The sequence below is a fragment of the Kogia breviceps genome, chromosome 1 (assembly GCF_026419965.1).
Source record: "Kogia breviceps isolate mKogBre1 chromosome 1, mKogBre1 haplotype 1, whole genome shotgun sequence".
In the NCBI taxonomy this organism is placed as follows: Eukaryota; Metazoa; Chordata; class Mammalia; order Artiodactyla; family Physeteridae; genus Kogia; species Kogia breviceps.
In genome coordinates, this window is record NC_081310.1 from 117,161,338 (window position 1) to 117,181,148 (window position 19,811).

Sequence of the window (19,811 nt, forward strand, 5' to 3'; positions counted from 1 at the left end):
TAGATCCACAGTGACAAATGTTATATCTAAAATGACTTAACTAATACAATTTCAAAGTGCCATTAGCAAAGATCACACAGAGTGTAACATGGTACTTTCAATGCTATCTTCTGGAAGAACAGTTAGGTCTCCAAAGCATGGGACTTCAAACGGGCCATTTAAACAGGCAGATTATCAATGACTAATGTACTCAATGGGAGGCCTACAGGTCAAGATATTCAGTGATTAAGTGGCCTACGTACACCTTACAACTTTTCTGTAAGATATTTTCAAATTTCTTACAGATTTTTTCAAATATCAAATATAAGAGAAAGCCTATTTTAAAAGTCTCTTAGATATTTTCAATGGTTTCTGAATTATCTGTAGGAAGCTCCGACTTACTTGTATCCACCATTAAATCCAAATTGTGTTTTATATCAAAATTTATGTTAAGCAAAGCCAAGTTACTTGACCTTTGGTCTGTCAAAGTGTTCCTCAGGCATGCTTTGAGACGCTTTCGTCCATTTTCATAGTGTTCATTCTCAACCTTCATCACAGGAAGAATACACAGGACCTTCAGCAATGCATAAACATTAGGAAAAAACTTGATGTCTGGCAGATGAAGGGCTCCATAAATAGTGGATGGAAGCTCTATATCTTTCCCTCTGTGTTTCCACTTGATTCTCCAACAATGCAGCTCAGCAGAGAGCGTGTCAGGATTAGGTAAATCACTTCTGTACATGTCAGCATGATGCTCCTCTGATGTATTGAATTTAAGCTGTCCCACGACAGAGGGTACCAGAGATAAGCATTTAAGAGCTTTGAGGTGTTGCTCTGAGAATATATCTTTCAGTTCCCGAATAATGTGTTCCACTGTTGGAACACTTAGAGTTTCTTTATAGTAACTCTCAGAGGTTAGCTGAGATTCCAGGTTACTGTGCTGAGCTCTGCAAAATTTCCCTGGGAGTTTCATCTGAATATCAAGTTTGGCTGCCAAATTTGTGGCTTCCTCAAAACAAAATTCATGATAAACTTCGATATTTTCCATCACTTCATTTAGTGAATGCAGCACTTCAGTCAAACTACTGGCTGCAAAGAAGACATCAGAAGTTTGCCCCTGAAGATTTTTCCCAAAGGCTCTTGTAAAAGATAGAACATTTTTAAGAACAACAATGGTAACGATGAAATCAAAATCTGTTACTGCATTAGAGTATAAATGCTCGGCCAGCTATACAGTTATTCCATCTAACATTTGTGTCACTATTTATACCATCTAAACATAAAACAAGTGCTTGTAGGAGGTCCACTAAGACTCCAAAAGTATCATGCCTGCCTGTCCACTGAGAATGGCAAATTTCCTTCAGCTCTTTGCCCCTTTCTTCATTGTTCTGAAATAGGACAGAAATTACATTGTCAAGTTCTAAAAGCTGTTGTGGTGATCGATGGAAAAAAGAACAAACTTCCTCAATTGTTCCTAATGCAACAGATACTCCCATAACAGGCACTGATTTTGCCAACCATATATTTAAGGCACAGGAAGAGGAGAGCGTGTAGATAGCTTGAGGATATTTCTCTAAAAATCGAGAAGCAACAACTTTCATTTTGGAAGAAAATCCACTGGACACAATGTAAGCCTGGCCACGACAGTACTCCATGTTTAATCCCCACTTCTCAGTTATCATAGTGTGAAATTTCACAGCCAAAATTTCTGCATCAGCTTCATACGGCAGGAAGCCCACAAATTCCTCTCTCAGGCTGTGAGTTTCGTCAACAAACCTCACCAACACAGGCAGGTGCTTTTCCCCTGCTATGTCCACCACATCAGTGACAATGGAAAAGAAGTGAGAGTCTCTCACTTCCCTGAGGGTTTCTTCCCGAATGCAGCTCTCACAGATCTCTAGCATCTGTTTCTGCTGTGCTTTTGAACAGAACAATGTGTTAACTGCTGTTGTCTCAAAGCACTTTCTCAGAACCTCTCCACCAGAATTGATCTGGCACTCCAGCAGTGCTTGAAAGTTATCAGGAGTAAAGAGACCTTCTGGGATTTCATCAGCTTCATGTCCATCCAGAGGTATGTTCTGTTTTCCCATAAGAATCAAAATTTCAAATAAAGATTTTAAGTATTCTTTGTTTTCCTTCTCTTCAAGGGTTAAAGATAAAATGTCTTCATCCTGCTCTTCACCCCCTTCTTCTGCACTGGGGTTCTGAGCACTGCTGTTGTTTATTTCCTTATGTTTTGGTTCCTGTTCAGAAGTTTCATCAATTTTTTTCTGTTTCAGTGTCCTGATTTCATCTTCACTCAATTCTTTTATTCGTTTTCTGGTGTGGATTATTCAAATGGCTGGTAAGATCGAATATTGTTGGTATTGCATTATCTCTAACTGTCCTATAAGGGCTAGTTCTACAGATCATAGAAGTCTCAAAGTGTTTGGCACACAATCGATAATGTTTATTTAGTTGATCAGGTGTTTTATCTTCTAAGTCTGCTCTCCTACAATTCTCCACCCACTTCTGGCATCTGGCTGTATCCCGCGGGAACCTGAAAAAGGCCAGGTCGACTGCGTGCTCTTCCGCGTACAGTTGGGGGCCGCGCAGAAGTTCGGCAGGCATCGCAGTCTGCCCACCGACTGGCCCAGCCCTCCCCTCCCCACCTCCTCAGGGCAGCCCGCCCGCCCGTCGGGGCCGGGGAGGGGAGCCAGGCCGGCCAGACGGCTCGTTAGGGCCTGATTTTTATACTTTTGACATGTTATTATCCACTGCTGTCACTATTTTTTTTTTTGATGCTTATATTTTCTCAACTTTGGCTAGTGGGGCCTGATCAAGTTGACCACTGTGTCATTTTGACATAACCACTGAAGTCTTCAAGACTTGATTTCAGGCAAGACAAGAAGACTTGGGCTTATCTTGTACATTTCCAGCTCCAGACTGCATTAGCCATTTCTCCAATTAATTCTGGTTCCTTTTAGTAGGAAATGGTATTTGAGAACACAGCATGTAGCAGTGTTCCTTGCTACTGACTTGTCATTGCTTCTGGGTCTTTTTGAACAGAGCTGAGAAATACATATTTCTTAGAAAAGAAAAAATATAATATTTCTTAGAAATTAAATTAAAAAATAAAATCTATTTTTTCTCTATATTAGAGTTTATACTATTATTTTTGACTCAAAATATATATGACAGAACTTGCCCTTAATTTCCTGGATTTTTGTTTTTGCATCTCATTGGGTTTGTATATCTTGTCTCTTATTCTGAAAATGTTTTATCTGAAGAACATGAATATAGGGACTTCTCTGGTGGTGCAGTGGTTGGGAATCCATATGCAAATGCAGGGGACACAGGCTTGAGCCCTGGTCCGGGAAGATCCCACATGCCGCAGAGCAACTAAGCCCTTGCGCCACAACTATTGAGGCTGCGCTCTAGAGCCTGAGAGCCACAGCTACTGAGCCCACATGCCACAAATACTGAAGTCCACGCACCTAGAGCCCATGCTCCGCAACAAGAGAAGCCACCGTGATGAAAAGCCCGTGCACAGCAGTGAAGAGTAGCCCCTGCTCGCCACAACTAGAGAAAGCCCATGGGCAGCAACGAAGACCCAAGGCAGCCAAAAATAAATAAATAAATAAATTTTGTTTAAAAATGAATATAATGACTCATTTGCTTTATCTGTATCTATCTATCTATATGTGCAGTAGGCTGCATTAGTGGCTCAAATTTTTCTCTCTATGTGTTTCTGCATACACACCGCTTGCCACGTGTCTTTTTCAGTCTTTCCCTAAAGAAGTTCAGTCTGTTTTACCACTCTTTGAATCTGGGCTGGTCTTGTGCCTATCTTTGACCAATAGAATGAAGAGGAAGTGATGGTATGCCAGTTCCAAGCCCAGGCATTAAGGCTCCTTAGCTATTTCTGCTTAGTCATTTGTGCCTGGAACCATGCCTGGTCAAGCCTGCTAGAGACATGTGGAGCAGAGCCAAGGCCCCCAGTCATTCCAAGAAGTCATTCCTAGGTCACCCAACAGCTCTTTGGTTGTTCCATTATTTCGTTTTGAAAACATAAGCAATTATATATATATATGTATTCATATCTCTGTATTACTTTCCTAGGTTTGCTGTGACAAAGTGTACTGCAAACTGGGTGGCTTAGAAATTTGTTTATTCTTTCACAATTCTGGAGGCTAGAAGTCTGAAATCTAAGTGTTGGCAGGGCTGTGCTTCCTCTGACTTCTCCAAGGAAGAGCCCTTCCTTGACTGTTCCTAGCTTCTGGTGGTGGAATCCTTGGCATTCTTTGGCTTGGAGCTGCATTACTCCAATCTCTGCCTCTGTCATCACATGGCCTGGCCTTCTCTCTCTGTGTGTCTACATTTCCCTCTTCTTATAAGGACACTGGTCATTGCATTAAGGTCCACCTTAATCCAGTATGACTTCATTTTAACTTGATTATATTTACAAAGACTCTATTTTTTGTTGGTGTGGGGAGATCCACCCCCACTCCCAACACACACACACACAGAGTAGAATTGGGTTCAGAGCCCCTTAGCAGGTTATTGAGCTTCTCTAGCCAAGGACTTTGGCTGTCTGGACAGAGGGTACCCAAGGTCATTCCCCTGACCCTGAGATATTCCCTTTGTACCTGGAAACCTATGCCTCCCACTCCTAGAAAAGAGATTTCTAGAGTCATTCCTGCTCCTCACCAGCCACCCTCCACCAACTCCAACATCTGGCTCTGCCTAATGAAAAGCCAGATTATTCATGACTCCCATTCAGCATTTCTGGTTAAAGCCACATCCCACATCTCTGTATTTTTATCAGAGGCTTTGGCAACCTTTCTCCACTGCCCCCAAAGCCATGTTTAGAGGGAAGATTTCAACATGGGACTTTCAGATCAGCGGCAGCCTATCTGCAGGCTTGTTTTTATCCCCTTCAGTCTTCTTATTTCTAGGCATGAAGGAAGCAGATGGGAGCCATGGAGGGAGGGATAATCACAAAGGGGGTCCAAGGATGGGTTATTTCCTCTCAGAACAAATTAATTAGTGTCTGAAGAAGCCTGAGTCAAGCCTTACTGGAAGGGCTGGAGACAGTTGAAGGGACTTAATGTGAAAAACAAAGACCCTCCTGAATTTGGCCTAGAGAGTTCCAAGCTCAGTTGTCTATTTGCTCCACCTCTGCTGCTTGGGGGTCATTGCTGGGGCATTCAGGGCCACCTCTCCCATCTACCTCACACCTTCTGAGGCCCAGTTGGCTTCCTTTATTCTAACTCTGACCAGCCCAGAGATGGTATGACATTTGTCTCTGTGGAAAGACGATGGCTTGGAGTCAGGGTGGAACCTTTGTGTGGGTCCTGTTTCCACCATGATCTAACTATGACTTTGGGCAAGTCATCACTCTTCTCCGGAACTCAGTTTCCTAAATTATAAATTGGGAACAGAATCTTAGCCTTGTCTACTTCACATGGGTGTTGTGAGGGTGAGATGTGATTGTGGAAATTTCCTGTTTACTTGTCTGACCTACGCACTCCATGCTCCACAGGACAGAGGTATGTCTTACCTGTTAATTATTGTGTTCCCGGCACCTGGAAGAGTGCTGAGCACGGGAGCTCAATAAACACATGCTGAATAAGTCATTGTAAATGTGTCTCATCAGCTGTCAAATACCATTACACAGGATTATGTTTAATGCTGCTCCGTCTGATTTATGGGAAGACCCTCCATGCACTCCTCACTGCACCTTGAGTTTACCAGATCCAGTAAATTCATAGCACAGACCCAGTGTGGGTCTGCCCCTCCAGACTAGAAGCTCCCAGAGGGCAGGGACATCTCTGCATCTGTGCACCTAGCACTTTACCTGGCACACAGCTTTAGAAATGTTTGAGGAATTAATGGATGGATGAACAATGCAGAGTGGTTAAGTGGTTTGTCTGAGGTCACTCAGCTAAGGATTATCAACTGAAAAGCAAAACATTTTTAAAAAATTGAATAAATACACTATGAACTCAGGTTTTTGCTAAGTATTTTCCACTATCTTATACCAGTTGTCCTGACTTCCAGGGCTATGTTCTCTCCATTGCCCTGTCATGAGTGCACCTCACCCATCCCATGCTGGCCAGTAGTGGGATTTGAACCTCCTGGTGAGGGCAGGTCATTCTACCTGGAACCCATCATGTAAACCCTAGCTGAATGTTCCAGGGAAGCCCATCAACTACTGCTATTATTGCTACCACTGCAGGGCTAGAAGTTAGAGCAACAAAAATTGAAGTGTCTTAGCTTGGGTTTTCCTGAAGCAAGACCCTGAGACATAGATGTGAATGCAGAGTGTTTGGGGAGGTGATCCCAGGAAACATTCATGGGGGTGGGAAAGTGAGATAGGGAAAAAAAGAAAGCCAATAAAGAGATGTTATCAAGCCAGCTACCAGTGTGGACAACTGGAGCCCTGTCCTGCTGGGGAGCCTTAGGAGGTGGTGTGAGACATGCCTTAGAGTCATCTCAACTGAGGGCGAGGAAGCTAGGTGCTTATGTCCTACCCTGTTGTCATTTGTGGAGGGGTGCTCCTTCAACTCTCTGTTATTTCTGGTTTGCCAGGCATGCAGATGTTCTAAGTGACAGCCTTGGAGTATGGAGGTGAATGCTAAGGGTATGTGGGCAGAGCCCACTGAGGTCTCATCAGGGTCCCAGCCTGGCTTGGTGCCCTTTGAGCCTCATCCTAATCTTCTGTAAAATAGAGATAACAACCCACCTCCCCAGCTGGGCTGTGGTGAAGTTAGAGGAGATGAAGTTATGTGACATCATTTACAAGGTGATGATTGACAGTTATGACTAATGATAAGTCCTGCTCTTCTAGTACATTAAAGAAAGATTTAGAAATCAAATGCCAAAGCGAAAGCTGGGCAGGTTACTCCAAAGGGGAATGGCTTTAGATTTAGATCTTGATTAAATTTCAGAGTCATGTAATGACGGAGGCAGGACCACCCCAGGCTGTGCCCAATTACTGGTCAATTCACACCCAACCCATACCCAGACATCTGGGAGGAAAAAATTTCATCTCAGCTCCAATTCTCTTTTTCTTTTTTAAATTTTATTTATTTTTGGCTGTGTTGGGTCTTCGTTGCTGCACGCAGGCTTTCTCTAGTTCTCTACTCTTCATTGCAGTGTGCAGGCTTCTCATTGCGGTGGCTTCTCTTGTTGCAGAGCACAGGCTCTAGGTGTGTGGGCTTCAGTAGTTGCAGCACACAGGCTCAGTAGTTGTGGCTTGCAGACTCTAGAGTACAGGCTCAGTAGCTGTGGCGCACGGGCTTAATTGCTCCACGGCATGTGGGATCTCCCCAGACCAGGGATCGAACCTGTGTCCCCTGCATTGGCAGGTGTATTCTTAACCACTGCACCACCAGGGAAGTCCTCAGCTCCAATTCTTGGCTCAGTTATTACTCCCCAGAGGACAGGAAATGCCAGAGAAGAGAGACAAAGCTACTGAGATAAAGAGGGGCTGTTTGCTGTTTGTCAGGAAGGAAGGACAGCGCAGGATGTGGTCAGGAACAGATGAAACTGCCCCAATGGATGCAGATCATTGAATGAATGGCTTGTATGATTTATATGCTCTTACCCTTGAAGATCTAGAAGTTTCATAGAGTGGGGAAAGGAAAGGAGAATGAAGGAAAGGACTAAAAAAAGAAACAGAGGACTCTGTTTATTCTGCTCTTTCTCCATTACTGGCCAAGGCTGCTGGCAATAAACTCAGCAAACCTATTTGATGCTAATCTTGTTGGAAGAATTTACTGTAATTTGGTTCACTGGGGGGATAATCAGATTTGTAAAAACTTTCATAATAGTCTGCAAAAGCTTCATATCTCTTGACAGATACGGTCTTTAAAATGCCTGTGCGGGCTTCCCTGGTGGCGCAGTGGTTGAGAATCCGCCTGCAGATGCAGGGGACACGGGTTCGTGCCCCGGTCCGGGAAGATCCCACATGCCGCGGAGCGGCTGGGCCCGTGAGCCATGGCCACTGAGCCTGCACGCCCGGAGCCGGTGCTCCGCAACGGGAGAGGCCACAACAGTGAGAGACCCGCATACCACCAAAAGAAAAAAAAAAAAAAAATGCCTGTGCTATCATCTTAGGATTGGAGAGGAGAGACTGTGGGCTGTTGAGGACCTTGGTTTTAGCGACCAAAGAGGTGCACAGACCTGCTTTTTTCTCTGGACCCCCACTCTCAGGCCTTCACTCTACCCTTTCCTCATCTCCTGGCTCCAAAGCTGATAGGGTCCCGTTGGTGAGTGGGACTGATAGTGGCCTGGAGCAGGGGTATCTTAAGGATGAGAGGGTAGTTACTCCCCCTGTCCCCAGGTCTAATTGTCCAGTGATTCCTGATCTAATCAGCCAGGAGTATTACCTTTAAAAATCTTTGTTTTGCAGTCCCTGTAGCAGCAAACTTGATTCTACCAGTATTTTTATAATTTTCCAATTACTAATAAAATTATTTCTGTTTTATTTTAAAGACATAAAAATACTTATTCTATGCACTTTTTCATGCCTAGAAAACTTGCCATGAGTAACAACTATAATAAGTAGAATAAGCATAATAAACATGAGCCATCCCTCTTAGAAATAGTTGGTAATTTTTGTTTGCTTATAACAATGGGAACTGGATTCTTGGAGCAAATAGTGGGAAGTTAGAGGTGAAAGGGGAAAACTAGGATCTGGGAGGACAGCTGGGGCAACTTGTGCTCCTTGTAGCATAACATCTGGAGGGCATGAATTCATATTTTATTTATGACATGAAACTACCAATCTCCTTTCCTCAAACAAAAACACAGACCCCCAACTCCAGTCAAAACCAAGCCTAAATATTTTACTACAAAATGATAAAATGCAGGGCCTTCCCTGGTGGCGCAATGGTTGAGAGTCCGCCTGCCGATGCAGGGGACACGGGTTCGTGCCCTGGTCCGGGAAGATCCCACATGCCGCGGAGCAGCTAGACCCATGACCCAGGGCCGCTGAGCCTGCACGCCCGGAGCCGGTGCTCCACAACGGGAGAGGCCACAACAGTGAGAGGCCCGCATACCACAAGAAAAAAAAAAAAAAAAAAGATAAAATGCAATTCTCTGTGGCTCATTAAAGCTGAATCTGGCCTCTCTGTACCCTGACACCAAATTAAATCTCAGAGACAGAATTTTGGGTGAAGTAGAAGAGAATAGCTTTATTGCTTTGCCAGGCAATAGGGGCCACACCTGGCTAATGCCCTCAAAACTGTGTGTCCCAACTTGGAGGGGGTAGTGAGAAGTTTTATAGTAATGGTTCAAAGAAGGTGTCATCCCTACTAGAGCATGGACTTGAGGATATGGGGAGGGGGAAGGGTAAGCTGTGACGATGTGAGAGAGTGGCAGGGACATATACACACTACCAAATGTAAATTAGATAGCTAGTGGGAAGCTACAGCATAGCACAGGGAGTTTACCTCTGTACTTAGTGACCACCTAGAGGGGTGGGATAGGGAGGGTGGGAGGGAGGGTGACAAAAGAGGGAAGAGTTATGGGAACATATGTATATGTATAACTGATTCACTTTGTTGTAAAAGAGAAACTAACACACTATTGTAAAACAGTTATACTCAAATAAAGATGTTAAAAAAAAAAAAAAAAAAAGAAGGTGTCATCAACTCATGGACATTCTTCTGATTGGTTGGTTGTGAGGTAAGTGGGAGTCTGCATCATCAACCTTTTGGTTCCAACCCGTCTGGGGTCTATGTGCTTGTGGGCAGCACACAGTTAACTTCTCCCACCTGGTGGGGGTTTTAGCTGCAAAACAGCTCAAAGATATTGTAATGTATATCCCTTGAGGTGGAACCGGGTCCCTGCCCCAAGGCTGAACTATTGTTTCTTGATTCTTCTTCCAATGTTTCTGCATCCCCTCCCTTCCCTAATCAGCAACTGTTTGAATTGCCCATTGGAATTCAGAATGAAGCCTACTTCCTGCTAACAAGAAAATGGGGGACACAAAGACTTTTGTGTCCAGGAGCCCCCACCCCCGCCCACCCAGGGTCCTGCTCAGTTTCACCATCATCATTATTTGGGAATGTGTGCATGTGTACAGTTAGGATCTGAGAAGCCAGGGGGAAAAGTGTCCTCAGGGGCAGGGCTCTGAGACTGGGGGCTGTATTGGTCATCAGCCCGGGTGAGGAGAGCTAAGGCCAGAGTGCATTCAGAGAGGTGAAGATTTGCTGCAAAGAGAAAAATAGTCAAAGTTGATATCAGATCTGGTATGGGGCTGGGGGTATTGAGGAATGTTATGTCTAAAATGACTGTAGGGTTGTTAGGTTGGGGAAGGGAAAATGGTGGTATTATGAGAAATGGAACCATTGGGAAGGAGGAACATTTAGGTGAGACTATGATTAACTCAGGGTTGGGCACACTGAGAAGTGGCTTTGGGGCAACTAACTGAAACGTCCTGCACTAAAGGTTGGCATAGGACTGCGCATTTAGGGCAGAAGATAGAAAATTGAGAATTATTCACATAAGGAAACTTTAGTGAGCCCCTGTTACATGCCAGGAGTTCAGGTAAGTGCCAGGTGGAGAGGTGCCTGGGAGCACAGTCAGAAAGTGGGGTGATTAAGTGCTCGGACTTTAGATCATACAGATCCACGTCCCAGTTCCCACTTTGCCACTTACTAGCTGTGGGACCTTGGGCAAATCATTTAATGTTTTCAAGCCACAGTTTTCTCATCTTACAAAAAAGTAGAAGAGTGTGTCTGGCACACAATCATCAATAATAAAGGTAGTTCTCATGAGGATTAGTGAAGATAATGCATATAAAGTGTATAGCACTGTGTCTAGCATACAGCAAATGCTAAAAAAAAATGTTACCTGTTATCATCAGGGAAAAAAATACTTTTGAGCTTAAGGTACCCTAGTCTAATGGTTATGAAAACAGCAAGGGTGTTAGGAGCTCAGCTGAGCTGGAGTAGATAGAGACAGACAGAGACAGAGCAGTAGCTGAGCAGTCAGTTATCTACGTAGCAACTGCTGCAGGAAGGGGGACCCCTTCCAGTGGGCTCCTGTCTAACACTCGGAAATGAATTGTCCGAGGAGACACCCGTGCTGACAAAGCAGGGGACTTTATTGGGAAGGGGTGCCCGGGCAGAGAGCAGGAGGGTAAGGGAACCCAGGAGGACTGCTCTGTCACGTAGCTCACAGTCTCAGGTTTTATGGTGATGGGGTTAGTTTCTGGGTTGTCTCTGGTCAATCATTCCGACTCAGGGTCCTTCCCGGTGGCATGCACATCACTCAGCCAAGATGGATTCCAGCGAGGAGGATTCTGGGAGGTTGGTAGGACACGTGGACTGGCGTCTCCTCTCTCCTTTTGACCTTTCCCAAATTCTTCCAGCTGGTGGTGGCTTGTTAGTTCCGTGTTCCTTACCAGGATCTCCTGTTGTTAAGATAACTCATGCAAGTGGTTACTATCCGGCCTGGCCCCCGTGGGCGGTTTCAGTCAGTGGTTCCCCTAACACAACTGTCAGGAAAGAAGAAATTTTCCTCTACCCTTCTAGGTTCTTCTGGCTGGTCTAAGAAGATTAACAGATTAACAGGAGAAAATCACTCAAAAGTTTAATAGCATGTATGCATGGGAGAGACCCAGAAAAACTGAGTAACTGGCCCAAATGGCCCAAACTCTCACCTTAAATACCATCTTCAGCTAAAGACAAAAGAGAATGTTGGGGGTAGGGGTTTGGGACTTTGAAGGCGAGCAAGGCAATTGACATGGAGTTAGAAAAGCAAAAGTTTGGTAAACAATTGTTTGCTGAGCCATGCAGAGGCAATGGGACACAGAATTTTAACAGATTTCTCTAGGTTTCTCCAAGTCTACACATCTAGATAATACTACAGTTATCTGTGGTGATGGCTGCCTTCCTGGAACAGGTCCTCTATCTATATTCTTTAGGCAGTTAGGGGGAAGTTCAAAGTTTCTTCCTGAGGCTTTTGGGCCTTGAGTGTTTTCAGCTCATAATAATCTGCATGCTGAAGAGACATTTTGGGTGGCAAGTTTTGTCCTCCTACATAACCAGCCCAAAATCCGGCTTCCCTGGTGGCGCAGTGGTTGCAAGTCCGCCTGCCAATGCAGGGGACACGGGTTCGTGCCCCGGTCCGGGAAGATCCCACATGCCACGGAGCAGCTGGGCCTGTGAGCCATGGCTGCTGAGCCTGTGCTTCCGGAGTCTGTGCTCCGCAAAGGGAGAGGCCACAACAGTGAGATGCCCGCCTACCACAAAAAAAAAAAAAAGTAAGACATGACTCTCATGTAAATATATAGTGAGCATTGATTTAATTCATTAATGAGGGAAGGAGCACAATGGTAAAGCCATTTTAAAGAAAAGTATGCGAGGCAGTAAATATAGCAAGAGAAAGAAAGATTGCTAAGTTAACTACAAAACTTGGTTAATTTCCTCAGGGCAAGAATACTGTAATGTTTGGACCTATCTATTCTACTGGATAGAATATATTTGAGCCTCTACTGGACAAAAAAAAAAAATCACTTACAGCTTATCAATCATCTAAAAGTTAACATCTAACTTTACAGAGTGTGGGTCCCTATCAACATCATACAAAGGTATAGTCCCTCGGGAGTCAGGAGATGCATAGGCAGGCTTCTTGGGAAATGCTCTAGTATAAATTTGAAAGTGTATGCAGCAATATATTATATATATATTTTTAAATAAATTTATTTATTATTTTATTTTATTTTTTAGCTTGGGCTGTGTTGGGTCTTTGTTGCTGCCCGCGGGCTTTCTCTAGTTGCAGTGAGCCAGGGCTACTCTTTGTTGTGGTGCACGGGCTTCTCATTGTGGCTTCTCTTGTTATGACCATGGGCTCTAGGCATGCAGGCTTCAGTAGTTGTGGCACGTAGGCTCAGTAGTTGTGGTTTGCAGGCTCTAGGGCTCAGGCTCAGTAGTTGTGGCGTGTGGCCTTAGTAGCTCCACGGCATGTGGGATCTTCCAGGGCCAAGGCTCGAACCCATGTCCCTTGCACTGGCAGGCAGATTCTTAACCACTGTATGCAGCAATATTTTTGCCTTATTTACAAGTTTTGGAAAATTTTTATTAACACCCTGAAGCACATTCCAACCCTACCATAGTTTTGTAGTTCAGTTATTTGGCTGATATCTCTCTGAGTGAGCAGGTTGGGAGTGTGGGCTACAAAAGGCTCCAGGCATGAGGTTCACCGAGACCCTCTCTCCGTCCTAGTCCTCCCAGCTCTTGCATCCCACACCTACACTCAGTCACTGGAAATGAGACTGTAGGACATTGAGATATTGAGGCCAGGATGGGAACCCTGTAGCTTTTGCTGGCTTCACACTGGGGCACAAATAAGCCCCCTGCTTTAGTAGAGTGAGGCTTTCTGCCACCTGTCCCAAAGCAGAAGAAATTCTTACAATTGAAGGTTAAAGGCCTAGAGCCAGATCCCCAGCCCTGGGGCCTGCGTGTTTGTGAATTACCCCTCCTCCTGCCACCCAAACACATCCCTCCCTGTACCCAAAGAAATTCTGACAGCCGCAGCAACAAACAGATGTGCACAGTGCTGAGAACTGACAAAGGCTCTCTCCTTGACCAAACTTTAGTCAGGATCCTCTAAGCCTTTTCTCAACTAGGCCTTGACCTTGGCCCCCATCTTGTGTCCTGCCCTGTGGCCCTGCCTAGCCCAGTCTTAGCCAAAGAGCCCTGCTAAGTCAGTGTGGTGACAATTCCCCCACCTTTGACATCAGATGCTCCTCATCCCCACCTTTGATGTGTAAGTTTTTGACCTTGGCTTTAGCAAGGATCCCGTTAAGTCAGTTTAGCAAGATTCCTTCTACCCTTGATGTCTTCTCTTAAAAATCTTCCATCCACTGACCCCCTCATTCTGCTCATTGGCCATAAATCCCCAGCTGCCTTTGCTGTACTGGGAGTGGAGCCCATTCTCTCTTCCCTATTGCAATAGTCCTGAATAAAGTCTTCCTTATTAATTTAACGAGTGTCAGAATAATTTTTTTCTTTAATGGAACTAAGAATGAAGTAATGTGTATCCAGTCCAAGTCCAGTCCTTCATGCTGCTCTCAGATCCCCACTATCAGAATGTGTCCTTCTGCCCACGTCTCCCACTGGATTTTGTTGCTGCCTCCATTAGGGCATCAACAAGGATGGGGGCCCTTGTTCAGAAAGCAGGGAAAAGTACCATTAAAGTTACTAAAATAGAAAGCCCTTATCTTTCTTTCTTTCCTTTCTCTCTTGACTTGTTACAATGTTTATTTGCTATTTAATGTCATTTTCTTTCTTCTTTGACTTTCTTGAATTAGCCAGCCTCTAATACTGAAAATGATGACATAGAAGGAAAGGGAAAAACAGGACCACTCATAGTACCTTTCGCTTTTTGTCCTTCTTTAGTCATCGACAAGCTGTAAGTAGGAAGTGTTGGTAGGATGTGCACATATCAGGAAGTCAAATGAAAACAGCTGAGTTAGTTTTATGCCTTTCTACTCTTTTGGTAAGAGCAAAATATGTGTAGATGTACAAACTATGAAATGTGAATTATGTAATGTTGGTGATTCTGCGTATGAACTAAATGACCTAACATTTGCATTCTAAACTGGAATTGTGCAAAATAAAGATGAACAGTAAAATTTATGTTAATAATTCAAAATTTTTTTAAGTTTTTTTTTTTTTTTTTTTTACTTAGAATGACATTAAATAGCAAATAAACACCGTAACAAATCAAGAGAGAAAGGAAGGGAAGAAAGAAAAGGGCTTCATATTTTCGTAACTTTAATGGCACTTTTTCCCTGCTTTTTGAACATGGGGCCCCATCCTTGTTGATGTTAACAGGCTGGATCTGATGGGGAGGCTGAATGCTGAGGGAAGGAGCTCCCGGAGGTGATCAGAGCAAGGCCAGGTAAACAGGCAGGGTGCAATATACAAGTGAAATTGTCCTGTGAGTACAAGATCTCATAATATGCTCCTAGGAAATTTTTTCTAATTGGCTCCCCCCACCCCCAATAGGCTTGAAGAGCCATATACTTATGACAAAAAATTTTTAAATAAACTAAAATGTTCTACATTGCTTTAGAAATGAAATATATTTTCTTTATAGTTTATTTCTTTAACAGTAAATTAACATCAGCGTGACCATAAAATAAGGAAAAGATAAGGCTAGACTGATAATTCTGGTGGGTTGGTTGGGTGAAGTTCCATGAGTTACCCTTGGAGGCTTAGTTTAGAGCCCACTCTTCCAAACCTTCCAGCAGGTGTATAAGCACCTCATTCTCTGTATTAAATTTCTCGCTGCTTAAAATAGCTAGAGTGGTTTGTTTCTTGGGCAGACCCTGACTGATAAATGGGTTTGAGAGCACAGGTCAAAGGGAGCAGTGTCAGAGACTCGACATGATGAAAACTGCGCCCTGCATGAGAGAATAGAGCTGCCCTTTGCTGTGAGCTTCTTTCTCAGATCAACTAAATCCCTCTTTAATCAATTAAGCCCATTTACTCCTTTATCATCCTCTGCAGAAACCCAGAAGTGCTAGACGTTGGGCTCCATTTCAGACATTGGGAAATTAATATCTGCTGGAGAAAGAGGAGGCTCAGCCCAGCCTGGTTTTGTCTGGGATATGATGGCAGACCCCTACTCACGTGGTGTTTTTAAAGCCCTCTTTGTGAGCCTTGTAGAAGTTTTGTTAGAAGCCAGAGTGAGGTTGGATAACACCATTAGCCCACACCTTCCATCCATGCAAGATTTATTTTTTTTATTTCCTGAGGCAAAAGTACCTCCTACCAAAAGCCTCCTACCTTATTTCCTGAAGCTAATTTCCCTTTGGCTGACACTGTGAAGCAAAATGTATTAATACCCATGATGGGTGATCAGCATTTGATAAATAATGCTCGTTGTTCTAATGTACCTGGTATGAAATATTCAGAGCTATTAATGCATTTTGGTTTAAATCATCACCAGGGCTTTGGTCCAAATCAGTGGTGAGCTTAGGTTCTATCATCTTTTTCTGCAGAGATCAGATGTAGAGTGCAGGCTGAGGGTTCCAGGAAAAGGCACCAAGGAGCCAAACCTCTGCAGAAGGTAGGGGGCTATGCGGTGCAAGAAGATGTGATGGGGGAATGGCCAGAGTCCTTGCTTGGGATTCAGGACTCCTGTCCTAGCCTGGCTGCACTGAAGGACTTGTTAACCAAAATTTCAGAAGCAGGGACCTGATTGAAATAAAGAGGCATTTATTTTGGATTTGTTAGGACTGCAGCCCAGGAGACACAGATTCAAGCAGCACTTGAATTGTGTTCTGCTGGACTACAAAATGGAGAAAGTTTATAAGGGCAAAAGCCTCAAGGCCACGGTTAGTTACATGAGTTGTTTATCAAGAAGTGTAATTGGAGCTGGCACGAAGTAAGGGTGCTTATTCAGCAAGGATGGTTGGGGTCTGAAATGGTTGCATAGTTACAAGGGGGAACAACCTTGGGACACAAGGTTGCAGCTAGCAGGTGTTTTAAAATGGCTGGTGTTCTTCGGTTTAGTACAGTTCACAGAAAGTTCAAGTTCTTAGTTGTGCAGGGACATGTCAGACCAGATCCTCCATGGCCACCCAACTCCATTTTTGATGCCTGAACTATGATTACTCCATCAGGATTTCAATGTCATCATACTTGAGGTTCATGGGGTCATGGGAAGCCAGACTGGAGCATTATAGGATGTCTTCCCCAGTCCTTGATTGTAAGCTCTTAAAATGCCTTCTGTCTCCTGAGGCAGTAGAGGGAACATGGGAGAGAGGGGGTGTCTATATAACCACATAGATTGGGAGTGGGACTCAAATCACCAAGCGTTAGGACCTCCACAGGAAACTTTGGATAGCTAGAGATTTCAGAAGGTTAAGGTCAGATATCCTGTCAATACGGAGATGGTTGACAGGTCTATAAGTCAGGTTTGCTCCGGAGCTGTGGTACTGCTTAGCAGGTGGTGAGCATGGGAGAAATCTGATGGGTGAGCTGACAGAAGTGAGTCAGTCAGGACCTAGTGGGGCAGCAGTACTTCCTGCCTCTCTTGTTAATTTTTAGGACATTAAATTAGAGGTAAAGAATTGTTGGCATGGGAGAACTCTCCAGACAGAAAACCGAATTGCCTAGGTGCCCCCGACACCAATATCCCCACACCCTTCTCAGATCTCTGGTTTCCCACCCTGCCCCACCCCTGGTGAAGTCCATTAAGAACCTAATCCAAGGGGATCTGAAAGGAAGGACAGGGTTATTTAGTTCCACTAAGTGTTCCCTGCCCGGAACAGAGACGGATGTGGGGAAAGGAGGCTTCAGAGGTAGAATTAGCTCTCCCAGCTCTACCTTCTGAATCCCAGCTGAAAGCCTGCCTTCTCATCCTTATTCCTAGGGAATACTGACCTCCCCTCACTCTTGCCTCTCCTTCCATCCTTCCGACACCTTAGGTCACTCAAGTGCTATGGGTTTCTGACACTGCCAGTTCCCAGCAGCTCCATTCTGATCTCGATGCTAAGAAGCTGATCTACTTTCCCCAATATGGCAGCTCTCTCAGCTGATGCTGACTCCCCCCGATCTTTGCTTTTCTCAGCCACCTCTTATCTCTCAGAGACCATGAGGTGAATATGAGAGAAAGCAGTAGTTGGGCTGGCCTTAGACAGTAGGCAAGAACTATAATGTGTGCCAGTTATACAGCTCTTGTCTCTCAGCTTGAATCCTATCCTTCTATCCTTTATTTTGTGATGCTGGGGCAAGAACTGTGAAAACTACTTTTCTGCTCAACTATCTAGCACCCTGTTAGGTTCTGCCAGTAGGGCTCGCCAGAGGTAGACTGGAAGGCAGAAGGGATATAATTTTCCTCTGCTTCCTGTTTCTGTCAACATCATCTAGTCTTGCTTTTTCACAGCAGCTGAGGCAGTCCTTTCAGCAGCAGCAGTTGGTTCCAATTTGCAATTGCTCTTCCTCTGTTCAACTTCTAAATGTTGGGTGCTCCAGGGCCGGGGTCCAGTCCTGCATGCCCGTCATTTTCCGTGAACACATTCTCCGTGAATGATTTCAGCTGGTTTATGGATTTATGTGCCAGATATTCTGATGACTCTCAAATCTGTATCTCTGGCACTGACCCTTCCCTATACTCCATATTTGAAATGTTAGATGTGTCAGTCTAACATTTAAGTTAGATGTGTAATCTGCATCTTCAATTTAAATGTCCAAGCATAATTTTAAATTTCTTCTCTTCCAAACAAAAGCTTCTCCTTTTGTCCACCTCATCTCAACTGACCACATGTCACCGCCTTCACTACATCACCCCAGTATAAGCAAGCATCAGCTCAGAGTGAGCTGGGTAGAAAATTAGGAAAGCTCTTGCAGTAAAGCTTCTAGAGTGCACAGCTATAGAGTCTCAGGGCACGGTGACTTTCTCCCTGAATGAAAAGAAACTTGGGATAACAAATCTGTTGGGAGTGAAAGCAGAACTCTGAAATGAAGGAACTGGGAGGGGACACTCATAAGAAGTGGGATGGAAGGAAATTAAAAAGGGAAAGTTGCCCTTTGGGATGACCTCAGCCTCCCTGCCTGTCAGGGGCCTCACGCTTCGGCTCATTACTTGTACCAGCAAGGACTGTGTGCTGTGCTGGGACGATAGCCCATAATTACTCATAATGACTTCACAGGGCTCAGCCCAGGTAGGCGCCCAGGTATTTCAAGATAATGGCTTTTCTTCTCTTTTTATTCTGAGTGTGCTAGCTCCCTACATGGAGTGAAAGGTGCTTATTGAAAATGCCTTTGATAATTAGGTTGGTCCTGGCTTCATTAAACACTGGTAAGCTTCCTGCTTCTGGATCCAGACAAGAAAAGGAGCCAAAAAACTTGATTCTCCTTTAAATGAGTCCCTGAGATGCAGAGGGGCTGGAGGTGCTTCCCTCGCCTGTTCCTGGGTTGAGCTGAGAGGAGAGGAAAGGCAGGTCCCCGTGGGACAACAGGAGGAGGCCTTTCTCCCATGCACACTAACCGCATACTAAGCCTCGATTTTCTTATCTGTTATATGGAGCTTAGAACCTAGAGAATGTCAGAGCTAGAAGGGACCTCAGGTGTATCGATGCCTACACCTTTACCCTGTAGAGGAAAACATACAGCTATGGAGGCCCAGAGAGGGGATGGAACTTGCCCAAGGTCACACAGTTCAGCTGTGCCAAAGCCGTGCTCAGAACCCAAGTCTTTTTTGGTTGCTCAAGGCTCAGTGATCCCTGATGTACCTCGAAGGATTATCATGGGACCTTAGAAAGTGAAAGAGAGAAGATAAAGTGATGTGAAAAGTGAGACACTCCATGCAGAGGTGAGGGGTTCCTGTCTGGGGGATGAGGTTGGGGGATGGACAGAGGAGGTCCAGGAGTCTCCTGGGTTTCAGCCTCACCTACCAGGCACGTGAGCATGGCCAGCTCATTCGGACCCCTTGAGTCTCATTACCTGCCCTGCTCACCTCACAGGGCCCTGGGGAAGAGGGCGTGAGGTGAGAAAGGAGACTTGTGAAAGTGCCTTAAGAAAAAAAGCCCATCAGACTGTTGAAGAAAGGGGGACCCTTTCCAGGTCCCGAGAGCGGGCTCTCGTCTAACACTCGGAGATGAATTGTCCGAGGAGACACACGTGCTGACAAAGCAGGAGACTTTACTGGGAAGGGGCGCCCGGCGGAAGGCAGGAGGGTAAGGGAACCCAGGAGGACTGCTGTGCCACGTGGCTTGCCGTCTCGGGTTTTATGGTGATGGGGTTAGTTTCCGGGTCGTCTCTGGCCAATCATTCTGACTCAGGGTCCTTCCTGGTGGCCCGCATTGCTCAGCCAAGATGGAT

General features: G+C 44.8%; 1 pseudogene; it reads right to left on the reverse strand.

Annotated features, from left to right (window-relative positions):
* Positions 1-331: 331 nt before the first annotated feature.
* LOC131762865 (52 kDa repressor of the inhibitor of the protein kinase pseudogene) lies at positions 332-5,494 on the reverse strand (annotated as a pseudogene).
* Positions 5,495-19,811: the final 14,317 nt, after the last annotated feature.